This window comes from Brachyhypopomus gauderio, unplaced genomic scaffold (genome assembly GCF_052324685.1).
Source record: "Brachyhypopomus gauderio isolate BG-103 unplaced genomic scaffold, BGAUD_0.2 sc155, whole genome shotgun sequence".
In the NCBI taxonomy this organism is placed as follows: Eukaryota; Metazoa; Chordata; class Actinopteri; order Gymnotiformes; family Hypopomidae; genus Brachyhypopomus; species Brachyhypopomus gauderio.
In genome coordinates, this window is record NW_027506976.1 from 52,501 (window position 1) to 65,694 (window position 13,194).

Sequence of the window (13,194 nt, forward strand, 5' to 3'; positions counted from 1 at the left end):
GTTTCTCCTGACAAGATGGAGCAGTTGGGAGAAAAATGTCTGGCAGTCTCTGAAACACACGGCACTCGCTCATATGCACACACACACATACAGAGCAGCAGAGACAAGTCAATACTGCCAGAGATAATGAGACACATTCAGATGTTCAAGGACATCCACACGAGGGACTCAGTCAGAAGAGAAAGCACGTGTGCACTTACCTGCATGAGCACGAGACCTAGATCAGATGGTGGCGGAAAAGAGTGATCGTATAGTTTATATCTGTTCCCATGTTGGTTTCAGCATTTGGCAGTCACTTTTGTGGAGAAAAGCTTGCATAGCTTTACCAGCATAGCTTTGCACGTGCTCCCCCTGGGAACCAAACCCATGACCTTGTGGTTGGCAGCACCTGGCTTTACCTTCTCTACCAGCACTTCTGTTCATGGGAGCAGTGGGGATTGTGTCACTCGAATGTTTCCTACAACAGAACACAGTGTAATGAGGAATTATGTGCTGTAGCACAGACAATATTGAGTATGACGCACAAGGACCTCTATAAAATGTCGTCTAATGGATTGTTAGTGGACAGTTAATAGATCTGTGCTGCAAATAGTGCTTTGTTCATCTCCGTATGATAATGAACAGACTACTAAGGTAGCATAAAACAGTCAGCTTTGTAAAATTTAATTTATGACCAAAGGAAAGTTCACACTGAGACAATTTAACACATGTGAGAAAAACATGGATGTCACTCTTGTTTTGAAGCCACCTCAGATGCTGAACTAGACCATACTGGATGTGACCTGTCCAAAACGTGGAAGTTGTTGAATGATGAGGTTGCCGTCTATATGAACACTGTACTCCAAGATGCAGATAGAAAATGTGAACGCTTTCAATTAATTAGTTGGGGAAATTATTAGAACTAAGACTTTATATCCTACTGTGAGTACATGAGAGATAACACCTAACAGCCTGTTAATGAACAACATCCAGAGGAAGAGCCTTCTTCTGTAACATCCCTCAGTCATAAAACAACCTTTCTGCTTTAATTCCGGCCTCAGACACACTCCCAATAAATCTTGTAAATCTAGGTTAAATACTTATTCAATTGAGGTTTTGGTTACGTTCTTGTATATAAAGGGGCAGAGAGTTCAGGTAATCTGAGGTGTTGAGATAGAGTTCAGGTAATCTGAGGTGTTGAGATAGAGTTCAGGTAATCTGAGGTGTTGAGATGGAGAGTTCAGGTAATCTGAGGTGTTGAGATAGAGTTCAGGTAATCTGAGGTGTTGAGATGGAGTTCAGGTAATCTGAGGTGTTGAGATAGAGTTTAGGTAATCTGAGGTGTTGAGATAGAGTTCAGGTAATCTGAGGTGTTGAGATGGAGAGTTCAGGTAATCTGAGGTGTTGAGATAGAGAGTTCAGGTAATCTGAGGTGTTGAGATAGAGAGTTCAGGTAATCTGAGGTGTTGAGATGGAGAGTTCAGGTAATCTGAGGTGTTGAGATAGAGTTCAGGTAATCTGAGGTGTTGAGATAGAGTTCAGGTAATCTGAGGTGTTGAGATAGAGTTCAGGTAATCTGAGGTGTTGAGATGGAGAGTTCAGGTAATCTGAGGTGTTGAGATAGAGTTCAGGTAATCTGAGGTGTTGAGATGGTCCTCCTCTCATTTCAAGTGTCTCAGTGAGATGATGTGGATGGGATAGTGTCTCAGTGAGATGATGTGGATGGGATAGTGTCTCAGTGAGATGATGTGAATGGGATAGTGTCTCAGTGAGATTATGTGGATGGGATAGTGTCTCAGTGAGCCTTCAGGACTGCGGTCTCCCTCTACTCCTATAGATGATATGATGCCAACACTGTACTAGACCTACTGGTTGGAGATGAAGCAATGATGCCCCAGTGTTGCCAGAAGATAATCACATGCTGCCATAATTCCTCTACCCACTCCATCAAGACCAGTGGATGTAGAAACAGCTCATACACCCAAAACCTACTGAAGTGGCAGACAGCAATGCTGTCAACATGGACTCTATACAATGTAATATAACATGGACTATTTGCAAGCCATGCTGGCCAAGGAGGATGGCGCCCTCTAGAGGTTAGGGGCTTTACTGTCACAGACTGGCACATACACAATGATCCACTGCAGAGCAGTGCAATTACAAAAAGAGGTAGATCACATGATCTGCAGATTGGGGTAGGAGTGGAGCCACAACATCCAATCAGATTAACTCTCATTTCCTGTGAAAGCCAAACATGAGCTAGGGTTAGCACAGTGACAATTAAAAAGACTGCACAGATTCACCACACCAAACATATGGTTGTTGGTGTATTATCTTTGTTGTTCACTATGATTCATACATATCTGTGATATGACAAATAATTGAAAGTATTTAAATTGTATAATGTTCCATGTGTAATCCGTAACTGTGACATTTAAAAGTCACAACAAATCTTATTGCTTAGGAAAAATTTATTAAGTAAATGGACTTAAGTTTATGGGCTAGTTTTTGCTCATGGTAAAACACTATGTGCTTTATGTGCTTCATGAAGGGAGACAAATATTGTATGTAGAGCAGGTCCAGAATGTGGCAGCACCAGCAGTGTTTAAAGCCCAATTCAGTTAAAAACAACAATCACGCTGGTCACACCAACTGTTGCAGGTACATTTATTTCTGTCACCAAATGAAAGGAGGGTGCAGCCACGAAATTTAAGCCATTGGTCCTCTAATTTTGGTCATTTGGTTCCACTGATACTCACAGTATATAAATAATCAACTCTCCTCTAATACTTGAAAAGAACACAACAGTTCTAAGTGATATCTAACAAGGGTACACTACAACCCATAGGCAAATTATATAAAAAACAGAAATGTTTATCACCAAGAGTTGATGGTGGTGAAAGAGAGAATCTCAGAGAAAACATTCTTGCCATTGACAACATTGTCATGGAAGCCCATGATAACAGAACCTTGGGACATATCATGCATGTAGTGCAAACATGCTGATGTATTCCAAGGAGATGATTATTCTGAAGAAGGCACCACATCGTTTATCCCAGTATATGACCAGCCCAACTACCATCTTCTAGCATCTCTGATGAATTCCTTAATGGATTAGCTGCAAAGCCTAAATGAGAAAGGAATCATTGCACAAAAGAAAAGTACAGAGTGGATGAGGAGCATGGTAGTGAAAATGATTCTCTGCTCCGGCCAAAGCCCGAGTTTTCACTCCCTGCAGTGTGACAGCTTGACAACTTTTGCAACTTTCTGACAACTTTTGGCAGATTTAGATGGTGAAGAATGCCAATGGGAATTAGCCCAGTGCTAGAAGTGTTCCAGCACAAGCTCACACAGGCATTAGATGGGCTGTGCACAATGGCAGATGACACCCTAATCACCGAGATGAAGATGAAGAAGAGGCAGAATAATGAGGGGTAAGGATGATGAAGCAGCTGGAAGAGGCCATGATGTTAAGCTGAGAACACTGCTCTATCAATCGGTGCAGAGAGCACATCAAACTGAACATGGTCCCATTCAGGCAGAGAGATATGACGTAATGACTTATACTGGCTACAGAATTACATCAGAGGGATTGACAATGGATCCTAAAATAAGAGCAGCAGAGCCATTGTAGAAACACTGAGGTCTGTGGAGGCAGCTGGTCATGGTCGACTGTACCGACACATTCTCCAAGCGCTCAAAGGACAAATGCGTGAGACACTGAAACAGATGACTGACAAAATGTCATGTGGAAATGTAGAAATAGACAAGCATGTACAGGAATGAATAAAAAAACCGGAAACGACAACTGCAGCAACAGCAGTTAGCTAGGAGCTGCACTTGTGCAGTCGGGACATAAACATAAACCTCTAACACCCACTGACTGAGTGCGATCCTTCTTTGACCATTCTGTTTCACATGGCAGAATTCTATTGCTATATGTATGGCAGGAACATGGAGGTTCAAGCAGAGCATCAGCCTCTGGGAGCCATTATGAGAAAACCACAAAGGGATTGCAAAGAATGCTGTTGCTATGGAAATATGGCATCAGGTTCACCTACACCTGGCAGACTAATGCACCTAGCAGATGTACTCAACAGAGTATACCTATTGGAATGGGACAATGCAGGTTCCACTGAGACTGAAATTACGACCATTAACATGATTCTAACTCATATGTTGAGGCATAGCAAGAATGCTTTGGCATCAGTACATACACACTGTAAGTGCTCTTATTCCAACAGTTTCCAATGTGCATGGACGCCCCATAGACTTCAAGCTAAATGCTAGTTTCTCCAAATTGGGAACAGATGGTAAAATGGAATTTGGTCCATTTGTAATGAAAAAAAATCTGATTTATTTAGTAAACTGTGTAGTACCATTCCTTTCTATGATACAGTTATTAAAATTGTTTTTCATGACATCTTTGTTACATTTTTACAATTTGATGTGACAGTATCTTGACTAAGAGTCTATGGTAAGTCTACTGTAAAATTAAGACAATTTACCAATTTTTTTCATTCACCAAACTAACAAAGCTGATATCTATAAAGGCTATAGCAATGTTTTGTTATCTCTCTTTGAGTCAGTGAGATTGAATGTTCAGTAGGAAAGTGAGAATGCTGGTGTAACATTTAAAGCATTATGAATTGTCACGTCTGGCTCCGCCCCAACCTGTTATTCATGTTTAGCTCCTCCTCCTTCATGCGCTTGTCTTTTGTTACTCCGCCTTGGTTCGTTGTATTCAGCTGGGTCCGGTTTGATTTCTCATTTAGTTAATGTATTTAACCCCTGTGTTTTGTCTCCTTTGCTGATCATTCTGTGCTGTTGTGTCATGCTAGTGTCTGGTTAACCCTCGTCTGGTCAAGCCTTGTATGGTATTGTCCTGTTTGTCTGAACTCCTGTGGTGTTTTGTACTGCATGTGTAGTGTGACGCGCGGGCAGGGCGAAGGACGAGACACGGGAATCCTTCTGACTGACGTCACGGTTACTTTATTCACAAACAAGCGCATAAAGCGCACGAAGAACATAGATGAACATAGCCATTACCACGGAGTTCCACAGACGCAGACGATGCACGTGGACTACGTATACACACGCCCAAAAGGGAGGGGCCGGGGTCCTCAACGTGACATGTAGGCTATTTTGTCTCAAGCTTTGTTTGGCTCTGGTCTTAAATTTTTTTTTTTTTAGATTTAATTTAGGTTTAATTGTAGCCTTGGTATTTCCAGTGTTTGCTCAGTCTAAGTTATGTCCATCCACATTGGTTTTTGTTCTGTGTCTGCTCTTCTGGTAGAACCATGGACTGTCTTATGGACTCAGATAAAGGATTTACCCATAAATCTACTCTCAGCACTTGCGTCCGCCTCCTGTTCGCTAACCCCTAGGGTATTACATGACGTTTGTGGTAAATTATGAATAATGAAAAACACAAAATATCTGTTTAGCAGATAACAATTTTAATCAAGTATTCTTTGCAGCATTTTCTGTAGTTTTACTAAATTTTACATTTGTTATTACAATATATCATTGTCAAATACATAACAAATTTTAATAATGCAATTGCAAAATGTAATAGTACAAGAAAATATGTGAGAAGGGAAAGAAGTATTTTGTCATTTTGCTTTTCTTAACCACTACTTTACACACATAAGCTGGACACGCAGGTACTGACTGTCCTATGAGACAGGTACAAATGAAATCCTAACAGATTTTGACTTTAATTTTATCATTGCATTTGTATTATGTGCGAAACTATAGAATTACATTTTTTTAAATGTTATAATTTTACTCTTAAATGTATGACATGTAATGCAAGCATAAATTACATTATTAATTAGAAAAGAATTTATGAACATACCACTGCTTTGGGCATGTTTGTACCACATCTCCCTAGTGCTTGTTCTCACTGCATGGATGAGTTAAATGCAGAGGACAAATTCCGGTTGGGAGTAAATCACAGTTGGCAAATTGTTAACGTAACTGATTCTTAACTATATAAGGAATGGAGTGAAGAAAAATGACTGGAAATATGACTGATGAAGTCTGCCAAATCATATCGAACTTTTTACAGTTTATCTACATTTTAAATCTAACAGTATGCTTCTGTTTTGCATTTATAGGCTAAATAAACTGAGTATTGTGTTAAACTATATGGGCAAATACACAGGAGAGGTAATAGGATGCCAATACTTTGATCAAGGGCCTTAAAGCGTCCTAATACTTTTACTTTTTATTAGCTTTTACATCCTGGGCCATATCCCACTCCTGTAGATTCACCAAAGCTGTCAGTAAATGAAGCAAAGCTGCAATGTTAGATATAGCCAACCGACTCTATACCACCTGGATCAACCGACTCTATACCACCTGGATCAACCGACTCTATACCACCTGGATCAACCGACTCTATACCACCTGGATCAACCAACTCTATACTACCTGGATCAACCGACTCTATACTACCTGGATCAACTGAGATTCCCACATGAAGTGGCTATTTGGACTATACATCATGTCTATATTCACCGTATTTCGCCACGCCCACTTTCAAGTGTGTGTTTCTTCCGCCTTTGTGTTAGAACTTCCGGTCAGCTATTTTCGCATTAGTGTACACTACTATATTTTAATGATTTTTTTCATAAAATAGGCATTCTTGTCTATTTACTTCTTTACTTAATTACTTAAAATTACTAAATGAATGCAAGGAAAAGATGTGGCCACTGATTACAATATAGTTACTTATCTGATAGCCTCACAAGCACCCAACGCGTTTGCTTAATCGGAGCTTCATAACCGAGCCATTTCTCGGGATAAGGATGATCTGGTGTTGGTTTCCCCTCCACAAAATGATAAGAGCAGACATATGGACGTTTGGGTGGATATTTTAAATTTAGCGCCTTCAGCCTTAGACGCATGTCCTCTTCTTTGGAAGGCGGTGGATGCAAGTTATAAGGTGCCCCGCAACACTCAGATCTTTTCGAGCTGTGTTCGTAACACTGTTGGTCAAGCCAAGTTTTCCTCTTCTTCCATTTATTGTGACACCCTCTAACTCAGGAGTGGCCAACCTGCGGCTCTTTGCCTGGTTTCATGGGTCTCCCCAGCCGGTCCACTCTCACCTGCACTAACGGTCTGTGCCGTGGCCCGGTTAGTTCATCAGCTCTGAGGGCGACACACCGCTACACCTTCGTGGTGCGCGGTTTGTTTACAAGCCTAGCGACCCGCTAATACTTTTAAAACCTGCGTAGTGGAAAACGGGAGACTCAGTGGCGTTGTAACGAGTGTTGATAAAGAGTTTATCCACTTTTTACCTAGAAAACAACAGTTGCGTACATAACAGAGCTCGTAGTGTGCTCCAAACGTGACAAAGTCCTGAAGCACATCACGCCTTATGTTTATATTGAAGTTTGTGTTCGTTTTTTTACTTAATTTGTGTCCATTTTATATCCCCCCCGCTAATAATTTACACTCGCCACCCCTCTTGGTCTCTGACGGGTTGGCCACCTCTGCTCTAACTGAACATATTATGCTAGTCATTTTGTGTTTGTTGTCGTTTTGCTTGTAATCGGTATCAGCGTATCCGTAGCACCGGAAGTTCTAACACAAAGTCAACCAAGATGGCCCTGCCCAGCGTTGTCATGGAAAATAGCGTGAATAAGCATGGACTGGTTGCCAGCTGGGCCACCCAATGAAGGATTGGTTCTCTTGAGTGTCGGTCCTTCCAAGGTTTCTTCCTCAGTTCCACCCTCTTAACTTCACCCTAATACTGACTTTAATGCAACCAAACTCCACACTCTGCCCTCTTCTTCTTCTTCTTTCGACTATTCCCATTTAGGGGTCGCCACAGCGGATCAAACTCCTCCATCTGGCCCTGTCCTGAGTGTCCTTCACTGACACACCAGCCACTCTTATATCCTCTACCACTGCATCCATAAACCTCCTCTTAGGTCTACCTCTCCTCCTCTTGCCTGGAAGTTCCATCCTCAAGACCCTCCTACCAATATACCTCTCCTCCCTCCTCTGTACATGTCCGAATCATCTCAATCTCGCTTCTCTAACTTTATCTCCAAAACATGCTACATGTGCTGAACCTCTAATAAACTCATTTCTGATCCTATCCTTCCTCGTCACTCCAAATGAGAATCTCAACATCTTCATCTCAGACACCTCCATCTCCCTCACCTGTCTCTTTGTCAGTGCCACTGTCTCCAGTCCATACAACATAGCAGGTCTCACTACTGTCCAGGGGCGGACTGGGGAGAAAAAGTGGCCCGGGAGTTCCTGACAGACTGACCCACTATATATATATATATATATATATATATATATATATATATATATATATATATATATATATATATATATTAGGGGTGTATTCAGCTAAGGATTTTCATAGTCGAATCTGATTCGTCAGCTTTTCCCTTTAGTCGACTAATATTCGAATCGTGTTTGTTTTTATTTATTTTTTTTAGAGCACCTTAAACGGGATCCCGTTCTCATTCAGGACTTTTTTCCTCTTCAAAGTAAAAACCTAAAACACTCAGATAAATGAATAAACACGGTAGGTTGGCTTTATTCAGCTTTTATTTATTTTTTATGAAACGTTAGAGAACATTAACCGTCAGTGTGCATTGCGTATATCGAACTGTCAGACAGGCACTGTGCAAAATGTGCTGCGGCTCCGCCTCCCTTGAGGCGCCGGGAGCTTGCGGTGGTCAGAGAGAGTCAACCGAGGGTTAAGCGAAAACTTGTCTGTGCGCTCAGACCGTCTGCCTATGCCAGGCCGTTTTAACATATAATGGGCTTCGTCTGATTATCTGTAATTACATTCTGGATATCTAAATATTAGTTTTGACTAGTAACAATTGACTATCCGGAATAACAATTCAAGATATCTACATTTGCATTCTACCTAGTAAGAAGAACAATTCAAGATATCTGCAATTTCAATTTGACGGATCAAAACAGCTTTTAAGATATCTAAAATGACGTCACTGGATTCGTCATTTTATGAGTCACACATCTATGGCAAGCCGTTTTAGCTTTTATTCCTATTTTTCTTGATATCAAGAATTAAATTAATACATGTAAAAATTTAATTTTTGATATCAAGAATGTAATTCTTACATGTAAAAATTAAATTCTTACTAGTAAAAATTGAATTCTTACATGTAAGAATTACATTCTTGATATCAAAAATTAAATTTTTACATGTGATAATTCATGACTTTTCCAATTCATTTTGAATGGGGGAAACATTTTTACATGTAAGAATATCATTTTTACTAGTATAAATTAAATTCTTACATGTAAGAATTGTATTCTTACATGTACAAAAATAATTTTCACATGTAAGAATTCAATTTCTACTAGTAAGAATGCAATTCTTACATGTAAGAATTTAATTTTTACTAGTGAAAAATCAGAATAGAATTTTTACTAGTAAGAATGCAATTCGTGATATCAAGAATTAAATTTTTGATATCATGAATTACATTGTTGATATCAAAAATGTTATTTCTGATATCAACAATGTAATTCTTGATATCAAAAATTTAATTTTTACATGTGAGAATTCTTATCTTGATATCAAAAATGTTATTTTTACATGTAAGAATTTATTTCTTGATATCAAGAATTGAAATCTTACATGTAAAAATAACATTATTGATATCAAGAATTATATTCATACAGAATAACATTTTTACTAGTATAAATCTATACAAATGAGCTAATGAAGCATGTGTATAAACTTATCCAATAGTGGCCCATTGTCACGGTCTGTGGGAGTGGCTCCAAAGATCTAAGGTTGTCAAGTATGCAGCTATCTTTAATATGAGTGGTTCATGACAAAATGGCAATGGATTCAGTATCTTAATAGAAGCTTTCCATGTTTACAAAATTGTATGCATTTATGGTAGCATACTTTTTTTAGCCCTCATGTTGTCTTAAAATAATGTACACACATCCTGTCGTAAGAGCAAAAATTACCGTTGCAAGGAAAAACTCCAGGGATGGATTAGAACCCATGCTCCATTGGGCAGTCCAGTTAGTAGCAGTTCATTTTTATTGTTCAATATCCAGGCCGAGCAGTCCTGTCCAATGCAAATCCTACATTTTGCAGTGTGCAGTGTTGTGCATGTTTTCATGCAAAATGTGCTCACCTGGTCTGAAAAAACAAGTCAGGACATCGGCCACATCGGCATAAAATTTAAAATGACATTTTTTTGGAAGCATTATAGGCGTCTTGTGGAATACACACGACTTGAGTACAAGAAATTAAGAAGTATGATGCAACAACTGCAAAAGTCCATTCATCCGAGCATTTTGTAAAGTATCTGCTGCCTGTTTCCCAAGACGTGGACAGGCTTGTACTGGTTTACATTGTGGGTGATCTGCAGTGCTTTAAAAAATGAACTATGAATATGAACTACAGCAGGGGTCGGCAACCTATGGCACGCGTGCCACCGTTGGCATGCCGAGGCATAATCACTGGCACGCAGCACGCTGGACCAGCATCAGCAAAAAAATGATAAATTAATATAAATTATTATATTAATGGATTATACTTTCGCGAGTGACCGTAGCGCGTGACTCCGCACAACTCGTGCGCGAGCGGCAGAGGTGTTTATACTTGGCGTACTTGGCGATCGATCGCGATATAATAATATAATACTTAATTTGTGTCCATTTACACCCCCCCCCTCCGCTAACAATTTACACTCGCCGCCATAGTGGCACACTCATTGACTAGACATGTTATAGTTGGCACGCCATGTCTCAAAGGTTGCCGACCCCTGAACTACAGTGAGTCCCAGCTTAACAACATGTCTGGTTAACGACGGACCGGAGTTACGATGACTTTTTTTTATTTTGCGCGGTGCGTGGAGGAGCAGTGGTAGCACAGTGGAGTGTTGCGGAGTGTTGTGTATGATACGCTCACGCTGTACGCATGCACAAGAACATTGTTAGTTTTTTCTATACTGTATTTACGATCAAAGTATATCTAAATCTAGGGCCACGCTTAACAATGAAAACTGCTTTACGACAGACTTTTCAGTCTCTAACCCCATCGTTATGTGGGGACTCACTGTAGCTCGTTTTCATTAGTATGAACTGAACTTTGAACTCATGTGAACTGGCACAAGACTGTGTGTGTGTGTGTGTGTGTGTACCTGAAGATGAGACTGGTGGGTCAAAAATGACCTTACAAAAATCTTTGTACCCTGGAGTTGTACAGCTTTCATGAAAATATTAACAAAGGTTTTCTTCACTTTGTCCAATCTTTGAGACACTGTAGGAAAAGTAATCAAACTTCATGTTGAAAAAAGATCAATAAGGGGTTATATGCAGTCTCTTCAGTTAAATGTGGTGGCGGGTCATTTTGACGCTTAAGATAACAGAGCTTTTGATTTTTCTACTTGTAGCAAGTTGTCTGGCAACCTCCACGCACGCAAGCCCCCATTACATTTCCCTATGAAGTAGTCTGACTCTCCTCATAATCTGTGATAAACCTAAATTGGCTGAATTTACAAGAGTTTAAGCCCACACTTAAAGTAAGGAGTAATCTTGTGTGTATGACACCATTAAGAAAGGAGCAAGCTCTACTTTTTTTTTTTTTGAAAACTAGACAATACTTGATGTGGTCTCTTTAAGAAAAGTGCAACGTTAACTAGCTCCGCCTTTGTATCCACATGCAAATCAAGCTAATTAACATTAGAACATGTAATAATTAAATTTTTACTAGTAGAAATTAAATTTTTACATGTAGGAATAACATTTTTACTAGTAAGAATAAAATTTTTACTAGTAAGAATTCTATTCTTGATATCAAAAATATAATTTTCACTAGTAAAATTTATATTGTTGATATCAAAAATATAATTTGTACATGTAATAATTAAATTCTTACTAGTAGAAATTAAATATTTACTAGCAGAAATAACAGTTTTACTAGTGAAAAATGAATTCTTACTTGAATGAATTTAATTTATGATATCAATAATTAAATTTGTACTAGTGGAAATTGTATTTTCACATGTATTAATTTAATTCCTGATATCAAGAAAAAAGGAATAAAAGCTAAAACGGCTTGCCATTATGGCAAGCCGTTTTAGCTTTTATTCGTATTTTTCTTGATATCAAGAATGTAATTCTTACATGTAAAAATTTAATTTTTGATATCAGGAAAGGAATTCTTACATGTAAAAATTTAATTCTTACTAGTAAATATTGAATTCTTACATGTAAGAATTACATTCTTGATATCAAAAATAACATTTTTACATGTGATAATTCATGACTTTTCCAATTCATTTTGAATGGGGGAAACATTTTTACATGTAAGAATAACATTTTTACTAGTATAAATTAAATTCTTACATGTTAAAATTGTATTTTTACATGTACAAAAATAATTTTCACATGTAAGAATTCAATTTCTACTAGTAAGAATGCAATTCTTACATGTAAGAATTAAATTTTTACTAGTGAAAAATCAGAATTGAATTTTTACTAGTAAGAATGTAATTCGTGATATCAAGAATTATATTTTTGATATCATGAATTTAATTCTTACATGTGGGAATTAAATTCTTACATGTAAAAATGTATTTTTTGATATCAGGAATTACATTTCCGATATCAAAAATTTTATTTCTGATATCAACAATGTAATTCTTGATATCAAAAATTGAATTTTTACATGTGAGAATTCTTATCTTGATATCAAAAATGTTATTTTTACATGTGGGAATTTTATTTTTGATATCAAGTATTGAATTCTTACACGTAAGAATAAAATTTTTACTAGTACACGTTTATGCAAATGAGTAAATGAAGCGTCTGTTTTAAACCTATCCAATTGTGGCCTGTTGTCACTGTCTGTGGGAGTGCCTCCAAAGATGCAAGGTTGCCAAGTCTGCATCAATCAATCAATCATCAGTTATTTATATAGCGCCTTACACAACCTGAGTTGACCGAAGCGCTGTACACAATAGAAATCAATAATCAATTTGTATGATCTTAAAGATAACATCTGTGTGCAGTTGGTAATGATACCACTTGCAAATAATTAGATGTTGAAAGCCATCCTAAATAGGTGTGTTTTAAGTTTGGCGTTAAATATTGGCAGATCAGTGATAGAACGTAGAACAGTAGGCAAGGCATTCCACACAATTTAGGACCTGCTACCGCGAAAGACCGATCACCCCACTGCTT